This window comes from Pinus tabuliformis, chromosome X (assembly GCF_031772625.1).
Source record: "Pinus tabuliformis cultivar Carrire ecotype Pingquan chromosome X, CPIR1, whole genome shotgun sequence".
Lineage (NCBI taxonomy): Eukaryota > Viridiplantae > Streptophyta > Pinopsida > Pinales > Pinaceae > Pinus > Pinus tabuliformis.
Window position 1 is genome coordinate 318,573,820 of NC_142308.1, and position 16,883 is coordinate 318,590,702.

Here is a 16,883-nt window from a genome sequence, read left to right on the forward strand (position 1 = left end):
GCACCATCAACGTGCTATCAGACAGTTTATCATCCTCTGGCTTAGATCCTCCTGCATCTCTTTATGAGGGGATCATTTGTGAGTACATTTTCATGTGGTGTATATGAGCTTTGAATGCAAAATATTTCTTTTGGAAAGCATAGGAAAGCGATCTTCTGTTGCAGTACAATGTGACTCTTCTTGAAAAGAGAACAACCAAAAAGTCTTTTGTGACGCTTTGGGTGATTAGCTAGTGCAATCCACGTGGCTTTCAGACTTACTTGACCCAGGCCTTTATAATGGCCACCGGTGGAATCTGCCCGACAAAGCCAGAAAGTGTGCCCTTTGAGCTTATCACAAACTTCAAAATACTCATCAACAAAAATATCCATAGGAGTTTAAAGAGGGGAAACTAATTACCTCATGAAATACTTTCGGGACAAACGCTCAATAGCCTTTGGAGATAACAAGCTTGTGGATCCCAGACTTACTTGCCTTTATGATGGCTTCTAAAGGAATCCACCTGATAACGCAGAGAAGCGTGTACCTTTTAAGCTTATTGCAAACACAAGAATACTCGTTAAGAAAAATATCGATAGTATTTTCATCAGGGCGAAATTTATTACCTTGTGAAATATTCTCAAGAAAAACTTTCAAGGGGCCTTGGGAAGTACCATGCTTGCAGTCGGTGGATGTAGTGTTAAGATAGATAATAAGAGTGGTTGTCCTGATGATGAGTCACAATACTTGTTGGTTTGAAACGGGTAGACAAATAAATTTTGATGTGATTATCACCCAAAACCTGTCTCAAAAACTTGATATGGGTCACAGAAGCTTCAATTCAATAAATAGATAACAAGAATATTCGTTGGATCGACAAACACAACTTCAGGCCTAGATTCTGCCACGTGATTCGCAAGAGTGGTCGTTCATGGCCACCGCAGGATGAGTAATACTAAAAGCGATGGAAAATGAAAGCATATAGACCCAAACCAACACATATGTAGGAGAATAATTCTAATAATTTGTGTGGTTATTGAATAATTTGTGGCGTTGTTTTCTATATAAATGTTGCTATACTTTCTGTTCTTGTGCTATTTGGAGCTCTGCAAGTGTTATTACAACCGTGGTGATCAGGGCTAGGAGCTTTAAAATAGTACATGGCCTTTTGGTGCCAGGAGCTTAAAAATAGTACATGGCCTTTTGGTGCTATAACTTTTGCTACAAACTATAGATTTGAGTGAGTTTTTGTGTCAGAAAGTTGACTTGGAGATCTTTCCTTGCATGTATAATTTTACATATATTGGAGATGCAACCAGGAAGCTACAGCCAATGGAATTTCAGCTTCTGAATGAGTTGTAGATCAAAGCCAAAAATAACAGCATCTTGTCCAAGTCATATCTTTCTACAAAGGACGTCAAATCTAAATGCAACTATTCCCCTGTAAAGTAGACTTAAAGAACTTGACAACAATATATGATATACCTTACCTCTGTCAGAGGTGTATGAATACCAGTACAAACAATTTAAGATTTGAAATCAGTCCAGTCAAGGGCCAAAACCATGTCTAGTTCTAAGGAGAAAAACTTTTGATTGGCACGACCAAATTATGTGAGAGCGGCTTCTGAACTAAATCAAATATGGGTGAAATATAATAGTTTAGGTTCCGGTCAATGTAACCTTTTGAATCTTGACAGACAACCAAATTCGGTGGGACCAGAGCCATTGAAAAGTGCAGATCCACAATTTTGTCTAGATATATAATATTGCAGGTTTTGGTGTACAACCAAAGTAGATACGATTTGTCAAAGTTGGTGCCTCGTTATTGGTTCAAACCAATTACTGATTCCATCTGGATTGTCTTCCTGGATACTGCTTCAATATGAAGGTGGAACTGTTACCAGGTTATGATCACTAATTCTAAGGCTAGAACTAAGGCTCATGCTCATGCAGATTAATATACTTATCAATAAAGAGAATTCAAGAGAGAGATTATGAGCCTAATTCATAGATGTATACATGGATATCACAAGAATTTTAGTTTATTGGCCTTATGCTGAAATGTTTCTTGAAAATGATGATGGATCATTATAGTAGAGTGATGACCCAGGGACTATTCCTCAAAATCAAGTTACTGTTTTAGAAATGACGACGTCGCAGATTTCCAGGGAATGTTTTCGGGTTATGTGTGCCAATGAGCCCAATTTCAGATATTCCATTAGTTATTATTATCAACGACTGAAATATCTGCTATTAGAAGAAGATATGTGCATTTATCAGAAGAGCTAATGCCTTTATTTTATGAGGGAAAGTGACTGCCATTCTCCCCATTTGTACTGGTCTAGGCTCTGTACAACTTCACCCAAGGTCAACTCAGTCTTAAATAAGCCTGGCTTGCTATTAGTTGCAGATAAACTGCTGAAATAAAAGCAGGCCGACTTTGCAATAATTGAATGTATAGGAGCATTCATAAATATGGGTTGGCTTCCTGCAATGTCCTCATTTTGACCCCCTAAAGATTTGTAATTAATTATGCTTACCATTTTTTTTGGCATGCCAAGTCGAATTAGAAATATCAAAAACAATATTTATATTAATTAATGAAGATGTCAAACATTTCACTGAGGCATGAGTGCCTAAGTGCTTATAGGGACCATGATACCATGAGTGGGGAATAGTAAGGGTGCTTTGAGGGTTCACTTTGTAAATAATCTCAAATCACCTTTGTCAAAACCCTTTGCTTGATATTTGAATTTGAAAGTATCCCACTCATATTTTTCCCTCTAGTCTAAATCATTAAATGAGAAAACTTGGTTGGTTGACATGTCTCCTCTCCACAATTATTGATCATGGATTGGTTGTTGAGAGAGTCTTCTCAACATCAAATATAAGGAATGGGAAAGTACATTCATGGGAAATATTGGACAACCCAAACCTGCATGGGAAAAAGGATCAAATTGCAATGTGCGAGGAGAGATGCAGGTTTTACATGCGGAGGAGAGCTATGGGAAAACTGGATGCTAGTTGAGCTCTTGGCTAAGTTAAACCAATGATAGACCTATGATTTAAGCCTCTAGAAATCACATGGGAAGTATCTGGTTTGCTAGAACGTGGGACAAGGGATTTGGGGCCTTGCTGGGTGCACGAGAAGCATTGAAAGGGGAGTTCCTTGAGGGACTATGGATTATGGACCAGTGAAGGGGATCTCACTCTTTTGCTGTGTAGATTCATAGGGTTGAGTAAGAATGGAGCAGTTGAGGTTGGGAAATACTGGATAAGAGTCAACAAGGAAATGCTTTGGTTGTTTCAGAAGAGGATAAGGTCGTTGTGGAGGCATTGACCAATAGTGTTGCCAACTTACGGGGAACGACTCTTAAAGCAAAGGATGTTGCAGAGGCGGTGTTTGAAACTGTTAGCACTCCAGGAAGCTCTCCTAGGTTGTAGCTTGGAGATGCCCGGAAACATATAAATCTTCAATATCGTTCTCTGAACTATTGGAATGGATTGGGGTTTGGATCAAGTCAGATGATTGTTTCAACTCTATTTTCACTCAAAACATGCATGAACACCCTCAGCTTGACAAGGCTTTCAACCACTAATGCTCAATAGTTTATAGATTCAATAAATAGATGGAGAATCCTGTCTGTATCAGCAAATACATACATAAACACATATGAATGGCTAGCTATAGAAAGTAAATGAAGCTTACAAATCTAATTTATCAACGCAGAGATAAGATGACAGTTATCTGGCATTTGACAGAGAAGAAAACATGAATAACCCATTCAAGTGCAAGCTTAGAATAGAGGGAAAGATGGAGATTGAACATATAACAGCAAAAGAAGCTTGTATTACTGGAATGAAGATGAGACGCTGAGAGGAATAGAGTATCCACGGTCTCCAGAAGTTGAACCCCTAATATTTCTAACTTTCAGCGACTTATAGGCTTTTTACAATGCTCTCGGGCTCTTTCAGGCTCGAGGTGTCTTAATCTATCCCCTCCGGCTTCTAACTGCTTGATGCCATGATTTGACATACATGAGCCAGAGGTCTCTTTTTCTAACAACATAGTAACCAAATTCTGGTAATTTTACCACGCTGTCAGGTAGCTTGCTCGTGCCAGCAATGCTCCATGATCACTTCTGTTGGTTCGGCTGCATCGTTCTGTGGCTTTTTCCCCTTCTGGCCATCTAAACGCTTCTATCCCTCTTCTAGTGTTAGCAGTCATTGCTAAACGCTTCTAAGGATGGTGGCCACCTGTACTGTAACGGAATGGGTCTTCGGGCCTTTGAAATCCTTTCGAATACCAAAAACGATTGTTTTTTATTTTACACAGAGAAACACTGCAACACTGTGGAATTCCGCCAAAAATTTATTCATTCTGGACTTCAAATATTATATATTTCCCTTCACGAACCCTTTCGGGTCCAGGTCTTATCGCATCGGCGTTGTTTCTTTGTATTTCGTTAAATAACGAAATATGTGAAAATACATTAAAAATGCCTTTCGGCGGTTCTCAAAATCTATGCAATAATGTTTATATAGCCATTAGGTCTAGCTAATCGCATCGCATCCATGTAGGGGTATAGGCCCCGCTTCATAATGTTTCTCCAATTGTGATATTGCGATGCGATTATTCGCAATCGCATATCGCAATAGCCCCGGGTCGTTGTAAGCGCTATGTTGTGGTTGCCGATTGCGATTTGCCGATCAGATCTAGACTGTTGATCGGCCAGATCTGTCAGTTACTGTGCCTTCACTTGTTTATGCTTCCAATACTCTGTTTTTCACTGTTTTTACGTGTTTTTGGCCTCCCGATAGTGTTTCTCCGCCATTCAAAGGGCTCTTCTCATGCGATTGTTTTGATCTTTGGTATGATTTTACAAGATCTTGAAGACTTATAGAGCATATTTGGATCCATTTGGATCAAGACCTGATGCAATTATAGATGCGAGAGTAATATTTTTGAAGTCCGTCTTATGGCCAAAATGGAGCAAGAGGAGACGTGGCCGTCAGAGCTAAAACAGGGGATATTTCTGCTAAAAATAGCAGCACTACACCTCAGGGGCTAACACTGGCTCCTTCTGGGGATGAAAGCCTCCTTATGAGGTTTCAAGAACCGCAGACTACTGCGTTTCCAGTAACAACCAAAACAAACTTATTTCCTAGTGTTCCATTGGGCATGGAGTTTATTTGCATGGAAAACAAAAACTGAAAAAACCTATTACAATATTAAGACCTTAAAGCCTCATATGAAGTAAAGTTTCAAAAACCGCTCATTGACTAGGCCATCAAAAACACCTCCCCCTCCAAATTGTGCAAAATGAAAGCATTGTTCATATGAACTTGAGCAATGAAAAACGGTCCTGTCCATAAAGCATCAAATTTACCATGGTTGCCCTTCTTTTCCTTCAATGCATCCCATTTGAGAACCCAGTCACCAACCTGAAAATTGTCCATTTTTGCCTTTTCTATCAAAGGTTTCTTTGATCTTCTTCTAATGAATTCTTGACTTCTCAACCAGTTGTTCTCTGATCTACTATAATTCAACCAAGTTACTCATTCTCCTCGCTGTGTCATTCTCTTCATCTTGTTCTTCTTGCAAGAATTTGGCCACGGGGAGAATCAGTGGGATAGGAAAAACAACATTAGCGCCATAAACCAGCTTAAATGGAGAATTTCCTGTGGACTTCTTGTCGGTAACTCTGTCGGCCCATAGTGCAAACTTCAACTTGGAATCCCAGTTCTTTGTGTTGTCATCCAACAACTTTTTTCATTATCCTTACAAGACTCTTGTTAGATGATTCTGCCAAGTCATTGCCTTGAGGATAATATGAGGTAGAATGCACCAATTGAATGCCCATGGATTCACACATGTCCACCAATTATTCTGCCCTGAAAGCTGCTGCATTATCAGTGACTAGTTTGGTTGGGCAACCAAATTTAGTGAAAATATTCTCATTCAAGAACTTCATGATAACCTGATGATTAACATTTTTAGTGGGTACGGCCTCAATCCATTTGGTGAAATAATCAGTGGCTACCAAGATCCATTTGTGATGGCCACTAGAATGTGGATTGATTTCACCTACGAAGTCCAAGCCCCACTGCTGGAAGGGACCCTTGATGTGTACTGGCTTCAAGGGTAGAGATTTTAGCTGTTGTCTTCCTGCAAACCTCTAACATTCATCGCAAGATTTCATAAAAGAAAACACATCAAAGAATAAAGTAGGCTAATAATACCCAGCTCTCAGGATCTTGTGGGCTGTGGTTTTCCAATAATGATGCCTTCCACAGATGCTAGAATGGAACTGGTGCATGACTTCCACAGATTGTCCTTTGTCTAGACATCTCAAGAGGATCCCTGATGGGTCTTTCCAATAAAGAAGGTTTTTATTAATGCAGAATTTCGCTGATCTAAGCTTAATGGCCTGGGCTTGACTTGAGCTAAGCCTTGGAGGGATTTCTAGCTTCTGCAAAAAATGAACTACACTGGAATACCATTCACATTTGGTTAGATTTTTAGCCAATGATTGATTCTGCTCTTGCTCTTCTGCTGCTTCCTCTGTCCGCTCAACACCTGAATTTGAACCTATGCAATTTATGTCTCACAAACTGCAATTTTCCTTAGCCATAAGCTTAGACAAGCCCTAGCCTTTGACAAGCTTGGTGGGCTTCACCTCTATGTTGAACTCTATGAATTTTGCAATCCATTTAGCTCTCTTTCCATCAATATCTGGTTGAGTTAGGACATCTTTTGCTGAGGTTGAAGCTACATATGCAACCACTTTGGAATGCAGAATATAAATTATGAATGCCTTTAAATATTTTATAAGAGCATAAGCTTGTTTTTGAATAAGGTCATACCTTAGTTCAACGTCCCTTAGAGATTTGCTGAAAAAGGCCACAGGGTGTTCTACACCTTCATCGTTTTTCTGTAATAGAATTGCTACAAGTGTATCATAAGAGGCAAAAGAGAAGATATAAAACTCCCTGGTATAATATGGGCTGATTAGAGTGGTAGCTTCCATGATAGCTTGTTTGATGGCTTCAAAAGGGCTTCTTGCACCATCTGTCCATTTTATTTCTGATCCTTTCTTTAGCATGGAAGTGATGTGCTTCACTAGCTCTACAATGTTTGGAATAAACCACCTGACAAAGTTAATCTTTCCCAGGAACGATTGAATGTCCCTTTTTAACCTTAGGATATACAATGTCTGAATTGCTTGAACTCTCGCTGGAGTGATCTTCACACCTTCAGCAGAAACAATATGTCCTAGAAGTTTGCCTTTTTTTAGAGAAAACTGCGACTTCTTTGGGTTCACAGAAATTCCAAACTGTCTGCATTTTAGAAACACCTTCTTCAAATGCTGCAAATGGTCCTTGTGACTGCTGGAAAACACTATTATGTCGTCAAGATAAATAAGGACAAACTTGTCCTTCTCTCCCACAAAGGCTATGTCCATGGCCCTCTGAAAAATAGCCCTAGCATTCATCAGTCCAAAAGGCATCTTGGAGTACATGAAAGTGCCCCAAGGAGTAGTGAAGGCGGTCTTTTCCTGATCTTCTAGATGTACAACAATCTGATTATAACCTAAAAATCCATCTAAGAAAGACATGACTCTAGCCCCTAAAACTTTTTGCAGCAAGTGTTCCATCTTAGCTAGGGGGTAGTTGTCTTTTTTAGAGCATTTGTTCAGATTCCTGAAGTCAACGCAAAGCCTGATTTCTCCATTCTTCTTTCTTACTACCACAAGGTTAGCTATCCACTTTGAATACCTTAGGGGAACTATGATCTTGGCATCCAACAACTTCTTGATTTCCTTTTCAATCAAAGGCAATAAGAGAGGGCTGATAGGTCTTAATTTCTGCTTAAAATGGATGGTGTTCTTCTCCAGTGGAATCTTATGCTGGATGATGTTAGTGTCATAGGTCTTAAGATCACTGTACTCCCAAGCAAAAATATCAGCAAATTGTTTTATCAGGGTGAAATACTCGGAATTTTGGGTAGAAGACAAGTGAGTGGACAGATTTAGGTACTTTGGATGGGTTGGACTCCCTACATTATGTTTATGAACAACAGACTCATTTTCTTTTTTGGCAGGCTTATAAGGTATATCATTATGATCAAACAACTTCCCTAGGGGCACCAATCCTTTGGGTATATGGTTACTAGGTAGTTGAACAATGTTGTCCTGACCAATCTCGTCCTTTAGCTTGGATTGGTTGCATTCTTCAATGGTTTCATTTTCTTGGTCAATGTGAATTTAAGAAAATTCATCAATGACTTGTAAAAATGTAATAATTTCATCATCATCTTCAAAAACTTTCCAGTATTTGGCATTGTCAGGCAAAGATGGTCTATATTTCACTTGAACTTCATAAGTCAATTTAGGAGGCAAAGGAGGAATAAACGCGCTAGCAGACACATCAAGGGAATTAGCACGCTGGTTCTTCATTCTCGGGATGTAAGAAACACTGAAAATATTAAAGAGTCCTTGAGCTTCCATACCTCATCTCTATATGCTTTCAGCCTTGGATGCTTTGCTTGGAAAGTTTTGTTGACCTGCTGAATGATAAGGTCTACATCTCCAAACACCTTCAGACCTTTGATGCCCATTTATTTAGCAGTGTTTAAGCCCGATATCAAGGATTCGTATTTTACTATTTTATTTCTGACCTGAAAAGTTAACTTGAAAGATAAATGAATGCATTCTTGTGTGGGGGACACAAGGACTACACCTGCCCCTGCAGCTTCCTTAGAGCAAGCTCCATCAAAGAACATGTCCCAAATTTGTGGGCCTTCTTCCTCTGTGATCTGGCAAACCGATTTCTTAAGCTACATGAAGGCCAACTGGGATTCTTCAATATGAAGAATACAGGCTCCAAAATCAGTGTCAACAACATAGATGAGATGATTAGTGGGATTCCTTTCATCACTAATTATATAAGCCAACTGAGCTTCTCTGTATAATCTCCTACTCTCACCTCCAAAAACTAGGACAGTAGCATAGGACAGATCATTTTGCATTGTTCCACCTAATCTCTTGATCCAACCTTTGGAGAGCAACATGCCAAACTTGGGGGTTACATCTGCTACCACAATATCCATCACCATGCTCTTCATAGGCAACTGAGACAAGGTGATGGCTAGGTCTTTGAATAATCCCAAACATTTCACTTTTCTAGAGTCAAAAGAAAACAAGTCATGGTAACACTTGGTAATGTCAAGACCCAACTCATCCATGACAACCTTGGGCATTAGATTATGGTTGGCTCCTGTGTCCAGAAGTCAGTTGTGAAGGATTTTGTCATGAATGGTCAAAGAGACAGAATGATGGGGAGTTATCATCACAATTTTCAATCATTGGGCTAAGAACAACGACTAGTTTAACGTCTCGCAGATTTACATAGTCAGTGGAGGCTTGGATGGATTTAGGCCCAAGGTTCTCGAGGATAGATCTTTTGAAGGACTCATTCTTCACTAGTTCAATCAGAGGTATTGGTATGCTTAGCTTCTAAATTTCTGATTCAAAACTGAAAGGAGAAGGAGACTTGTCAAGGCCTCTTACCTTGTGAGTTGGAGCTTTGAGGATGATGGGATCAATTGCCGGTTGTTTCTGCTTTTTAGCTTGCTGTATAGTAGGGACAATAGCTGTCTAAACAGGAATTTCCTTGGCATTATTCATCTTCAACCTCATATCATATTTGTGTTGATCATCTGTTTTCAGAACAACTCCACTATCCCACTCTTGGCTGATCTACTCATTGAAAAATGAATTTTCATAGGCAGCTGAAGTCAAAAAGGAGGAAATTCCTTTGTCTTCCAGATAATGGATCTCATCATCTTCTTTAAACTACTCTTCTTCCATGAATACATTCTAGAAAGGGGTCTTTACCCTTTGGTCTTCATTAGCATCTTTGCTTCTTTGCAGAATCTGCAACTGCTCATTAGCTCTTCTATATGGATTTGGGTTTCTAGGAGCAAAGGTATTAGGAACTCTTCCTTTCCCAGGGTGTTGCTCAACCTTTAATTTGGAGATTTCAGAGGCTAATGACTCTATCATCTTGGTCATTTTATCTATCTTGGGATCTGAAGATGATGAAGATTCACCCCTCTGTCTCCTTCTATCAACATTCCCCTTGAGCTTCTCTGCAGCCATGATGTTTGATTCTACTTCCAAGGCTGCATCCTGCATATCAGCCAAGGTAGCACATCGTCTCTCCCTCAACAGTAGACAGAAGTCAGAATCAAAGGCACTGGCATAGGTGAGTTTAGCAAAGGTAATGGTGGGTTTTACTTCAACTAGTATCTTGTTGTACATATGGTTAAACCTCTTATTAAAATCAGACAACAACTCACCATTTTCCCTCTTTAAGTTCCAAAAATCGGTGTGGTAGTAGAGTAGATCCTTCTTATCCCCCCAATGCTTTAGGAATGCATCATCTAGAGCCTCAATATCTGCTATAGACCTTGGGGTCAGTTCTCTGAACCATTTTCTAGCCTCTCCATCTAGACTTTGGAAAAAGACTCTCATCCATACATCATCTTCACTAATGTCCAGGTTATCCGCATAGCTATAGAATGATTCAAGATGTTCCTCAGCTGTAACACCTTTAGTCGTAGTGAACTTAGGTCTATACTTCTGATATTCTCCAATAGGCATGGAATTTAAAGGAGTGGGCAGTACTAGAGGTCCATACCTCGCAGCTATGATTCTTTCCATTTTGGTAGGTGCTTGTGGATCTGCCATAGCTGTGGTGGCTATAAGGGTACTGAAAGTTTGAATGACATAGGGTTGAGGAGTGAGTGATAGGACTAACGGAGTATGATGGATAGGAGGAGAGGCTTCCTTTGGGCTTAGAATGGAAGGAGAACCTAAAGAATAAGGAGCTCTATGAATCTTTGAGATTTTTTCTTCACTGCTAGTATTAGATGTTATACTCTCAACATGTATTTGTTCTATTACAAGATTTTCTTGAAGGGATATAGAATATTGTTTAGAACTACCTAAACCTGATGCTCCTTTCTGCAATGCCTTTCTTTCTTTGATGATTTTTTCAGGGTTAGGTACTAGGTCAGCTTGTGGCTTTTGAAGATTTCTCCGAGTATGCCTCACAAGCTGAGCCAAAACTATGAAGTGGAGTCGCCAAAAGGTTCGTCCTCTAGTAGAGTCGCCAAATAGATGATTACAACCAGAATAGTGTCCAGACTTTGTCTATCATTAGCGCTGGATATGTGTCGTTCCCCAAGGAAGCTGAGCTTCAGTCTCCTCTCCCCGCCAACGGCGCCAATTATATTAGCACTCTAGGAAGCTCTCCTAGGTTGTAGCTCGGAGATGCCTAGAAACATATAAATCTTCAATATCGTTCTCTGAACTATTGGAATGGATTGGGGTTTAGATCAAGTAAGATGAATGTTTCAACTCTATTTTCACTCAAAACATGCATGAACACCCTCAGCTTGACAAGGCTTTCAAGCACTAATGCTCAATAGTTTATAGATTCAATGAATAGATGGAGAATCCTGACTATACCGGCAGATACATACATAAACACATATTAATGACTAACTACAAAAAGTAAATGAAGCTTACAAATCTAATTTATCAATGCAGAGATAAGATGATAATTATCTGGCATTTGACAGAGAAGAGAACATGAATAACCCATTCAAGTACAAGCTTAGAACAGAGGGAAAGATGGAGATTGAACATATAACAACAAAATAAGCTTGTATTACTGGAATGAAGATGAGACACTAGGAGGAATAGAGTATCCACGGTCTCCAAAAGTTGAACCCCTGATATTTCTAACTTTCAGCCATTTATAGGCTTTTTACAATGCTCTCGGGCTCTCTGAGGCTCGAGGTGTCTTAATCTATCCCCTCTGGCTTCTAACTACTTGATGCCATGATTAGACAGACATGAGCCAGAGGTCTCTTTTTCTAACAACATAGTAACCAAATTCTGGTAATTTTGTTGTGCTGTCAGGTAGCTCGCTCATGCTAGCGATGCTCCATGATCACTTCTGTTGGTTCAGCTGCATCGTGCTGTGGATTTTTCCCCTTCCGGCCATCTGTCTCCCGGCCTCTGTCCGCTCGAATCCCTCTTCTAGCGTTAGCAATCATTGCTAAATGCTTCTAAGGATGGTGGCCACCTGTACTATAACGAAATGGGTTTTTGGGCCTTTGAAATCCTTTTGAATACCAAAAATGATTGTTTTCTGTTTTACACAGAGAAACACTGCAACACTGTGAAATTCCACCAAAACTCTATTCATTTCGGACTTCAAATATTATATATTTCCCTTCGCGAGCCCTTTCGGGTCCGGTTCTTATCTCATCGACACTGTTTCTTTGTATTTCGTTAAATAACAAAATATGTGAAAATACATTAAAAAACGCCTTTCGACGGATCTCAAAATCTATGCAATAATGTTTATATAGCCATCGGGTCTGGCTAATTGCATCGCATACATGTAGGGGTATAGGCCCCGCTCCATAATGTTTCTCGATTGTGATATCGCGATGCGATTAGTCGCAATCACATATCGCAATAGCCCCGGGCCGTTGTAAGCGCTCTGTTGTGGTTGCCGATTGCGATTTGCCGATCAGATCTGGACCGTTGATCAGCCAGATCTGACGGCTACTGTGCCTTCACTTGTTTATGCCTCTGATACTCTGTTTTTCACTATTTTTACGTGTTTTTGGCCTCCCGATAGTGTTTCTCCGCCATTCTAAGGGCTCTTCTCATGCGATTATTTTGATCTTTAGTATGATTTTACGAGATTTTGAAAACTTAGAGAGCATATTTGGATCCATTTGGATCAGGACCCAATGCAATTATAGATGTGAGAGTAATATTTTTGAAGTCCGGCTTATGGCCAAAATGGAGCAAGAGGAGACATGGCCATCGGAGCTAAAACAGGGGACATTTCCGCTAAAAATAGCAGCACTGCACCTCAGGGGCTAACAGGAACTACAATTGCCATTAGACCAAAACCCGCAGGTCTTAGTCAACGATCGCATCGCCAGTGATAAGGATCCATGAGAGGTAGTTAGTCCATGTCACGAAACACACGGGGAGAATTGGTTTATCCAATGTCCAACAATCTCTTCCCTAACGCGTGCTGGGTGTATATCGAACTCGTGACCTATGTTCTGATACCACTTGTTGGGAATCACAATTGCCGTTAGACCAAAAGCCACAGGTCTTAGTCAACGATTGCATCGTCAGCGATAAGGATCGACGAGAGGCAGTTATTCCATGTCACAAAACACACTAGGAGCATTGGTTTATCCAATGTCCAACAGGCGGGGCTATACTTGGCCAACGATGAGGCTAAATTTGTGAGCGGGCATAACCTTGTAGTGGATGGAAGAATATTTGTTGTTAACCATTCTTGGAAGCTCTATCATTGATAGTTCTTATAGATAATTCTCAGTGAAGCAAGAGAGTCCTAATACTAGAATATATTATAATGTCAATTTAGAGTAAGTATCGCATAGTCTTTAACGAGTGCCCGTTTCCATCTTATTGTCTATAATTGTCATCAAATGGAGGAAGAAAGATGTGTCATATCACCTGACTTTACCCAACCTGCCACCTTACATTTTCGATGAAAAACATAAGTAGACAAACCTTGATGGATCCTTGTGAATATACCTATAGTTGTATTGTCTTCGTTAGCAAACATCAAGAGAGATCGAGGCTTGATTTTAACAAGAGGCTTTACTAAGTAAAATGCTTCTAACTGATGATATATTGGATCATGAAATTCAAAACAATCCTCTTGGAAATCTTGAAATTATTGGGGGAAATAATTTTCAATAAATAGCGTGGAATCAAGATGAGAATCTTATGAGGGAAAATGAATTTGAACATGTTCAAAAAAATAGTCAGGATAGGGAGGACGTGACATAACTATCAATGAACGCTGAAGTTCCTCAACTACTTGAAAAATATCTAAATACTAAGATGATATACAATAGAGATAAAATGATGTAAAACAATTGTCATGAGATATACTGATGGGAGAATGATCAATTGAATGATAATTGTTAGAACAAGAACCATGATCAGATGGGATGATTAAGGCATGAGATTCTCGATTAAGACACAGGAAAGATAAATCAATTTGAGTAGCTTTACAAATGATTAGAATGACATAGTCATCTTCCTCATATGCTAAATGTGAAAAATCATCTACTTGTGCCTGGCTACAACCCAGACTGACATCATAATCATTAAAAACGAATGCTAATACGACAAGCACATGAAACCAATCGAGCTATCGCAGATGAAAAATAGGAACTTGATTAAGCAAATAAATCAAGCATTCATTGACGCTAAAGAGGATATTTAGTTCCATGAAGAAAATAATCAGTGTTAGAATATTCACAAGAACATCTAGGAGATGATTACTGTCAAAAGGACGTGACAAGTATGACTCCTTCAGCCAAAGATAATCTTTAGAATGATCAACTTCACAATTTCGCTCATCCATGAAAGTTATATATTCTAAACTTGAGTTTGATATAAGAGGTTCGCATGAAGATTAGATAATTGAAACAAAATCTTCAATAGAACTAGAAATGAGATATTGAAAGTTGAAAGAGCCATATTCAAAATAAAAAACATCTTTTAAGAAGGGATTTGCATCTATTGAAACCCTGAAAATGTAGGGATTGTGCAAGAAAATCCAAATATGACATATTTCAGGGATCTTACCATAGCGATAAATTAACATAACCATCAATGAAAGTTGAAGTTCCTTGACTTCCTGAGAAGTCTTGGAACTTTCTAAGATTGTAGAATGAGATATCAAAGATTGGATCAGTTCATGCATGGTGTATGGACAACTACCATCAATAATTTCAACAATATCACTATTATCCAAATGGAAACCATCTATGTCACTGATTTGATAAAAATGTATGTTTTCGACAAACAGATTACCCTAGTCAAAAGATTATTTTAATCACATATCTAAAAATGGATAAATCAGACAAATATCATGAGTAACTTAGATAGAAGAATTGTCTTCATGCAAAATTGGAAATGATAAGGAATGGAAAGACCCACTTGATAAGTTGTGATGAGCTTTATTATAGCAATAAGAATGATGCAACTGCCAAGGCTACTAACTTAAATTATCAACCTGGGGTTCGTGCAAACCTAAGAGGTGTCGACACTATATGTGCATCATGCAATGCATCCTTCTTTCATTGATTTGATGTAATGAATTGAATATCTTGAAATCAAACACTAGCCTAATTGCAGAATGTAAAAGTTGCATTGAGAAAGAAACCTAGTCTATGGAATGGAAATAATAGTGCTTGGAATAGAAACCCTAGCTTAAGAATAAAGAAAGTAAACTAATATAACATCCATGAAGGAAAGAGAATGTAATAAATCACTACATCCAGAGAGGTTGGATCCATTGACAGATTTCATTAGATACCTCATATGGCAATCAAGGAAATCATTATTGTGCTATCCAATTCATAAATCTATTCATTAACCCAAACTGTTGAGATGTGTTGCAGTGGTAAAAAGGAAAGTTCTAAGTGGTATTTGGTATTCTTCAATCATGGATTTAGAGCCTAGAGTAATTATTCAAGCCTAAGAGACAAAACCCAAGATTTTGGAGTATATTTATTCATGTTTACACATGTTATAAGAATGCTACATGACTATTGCAAGAGTGCTACATGCCGCTATGAGAGTGGCAGGAAGCTACAAGAGTGGCATGATTGCTACAAGGGTGAGATAACTTGTTGAATACCCAAGTAAATCAAATACAAATGAGATTTTTTTTTTTTTATTATTAATTAGAATTTCCTAGGACTCCGTCCTAAGTGGAATCACTACAAAATACCCCTATTAACACGTGCTAAAAAATAACATAAAATTACTACTCTAAAAATTGGAAATTCAAGAATTAGTGAGCTAGTTAACCTACCAAATGCCTAACCTAATCAAGTGAAAATGTTATGGGGTAATTTTTTTAATTAAATTGAATGTTTTTATGACCCATTACAAGTGGAATCAACTCAAATTAATTATCTTATTAACATGTTCTAAAAGATAGCAGAAAACTACTGCTATTTTGATACATGAGACTTTCAGATATTCTAGATTTGTGAACTAGTAAACCAATCCAAGTAGCTCAATGATGAATATGACTTTTCAAAACTGTTCTAAGGATGCATCAGGTTTGTGACTCTATACATAACTTTTAAAACAACTCACTTTAATCATTTAACCAATATGACCTACAACAAAAGAAGCATGAATAGTAAATGCATAAATAAGAGATGCAAGTGAAAAATACATTCAAAGGAAATAAAAAATATATACAAGAAGGCTCTGACGCTCCTAGGATGGCCAATCCTAAGGAAAATAAAATTCTTATGAAGGAAACCAAGCTTTAGAAGCTAAAAGTGGCACCAAACTTTATTATTTGAATCAATCCAAGTACATCCCTACTAGAAACAAAAGTGGAGTTGCTAAATAACAAGTTTTCTCCACAACAAGACTAAGAAATACATGCCCCTAAAGGAAAATTCGAATTTGTACTCATGCAAAGTGATGAGTAATGGTTCTCTTTGAAAGGAAGCAACTTTCCCCTCCAAAATCCATCAAAAAGTGGATTTGGTTCCCAACACTAGGAATCTTCATTAAATGATAGGGAACAGATTCCTAGATTTTCTCAACTAGTCGAGTTCCAGAATTTGTCAATAATTTCATGATATTCAGTTCATTAAGTATCCAATTTTGGTCCATCTTGTAGTAAGGAGTAAGTTCCTATATTATCTCCTTCACAATTTACTCCATTTTCTCTTAATATTCTACAAAAATAAATAATATTAGACACATAATATGCAGTTATCTCTAAAC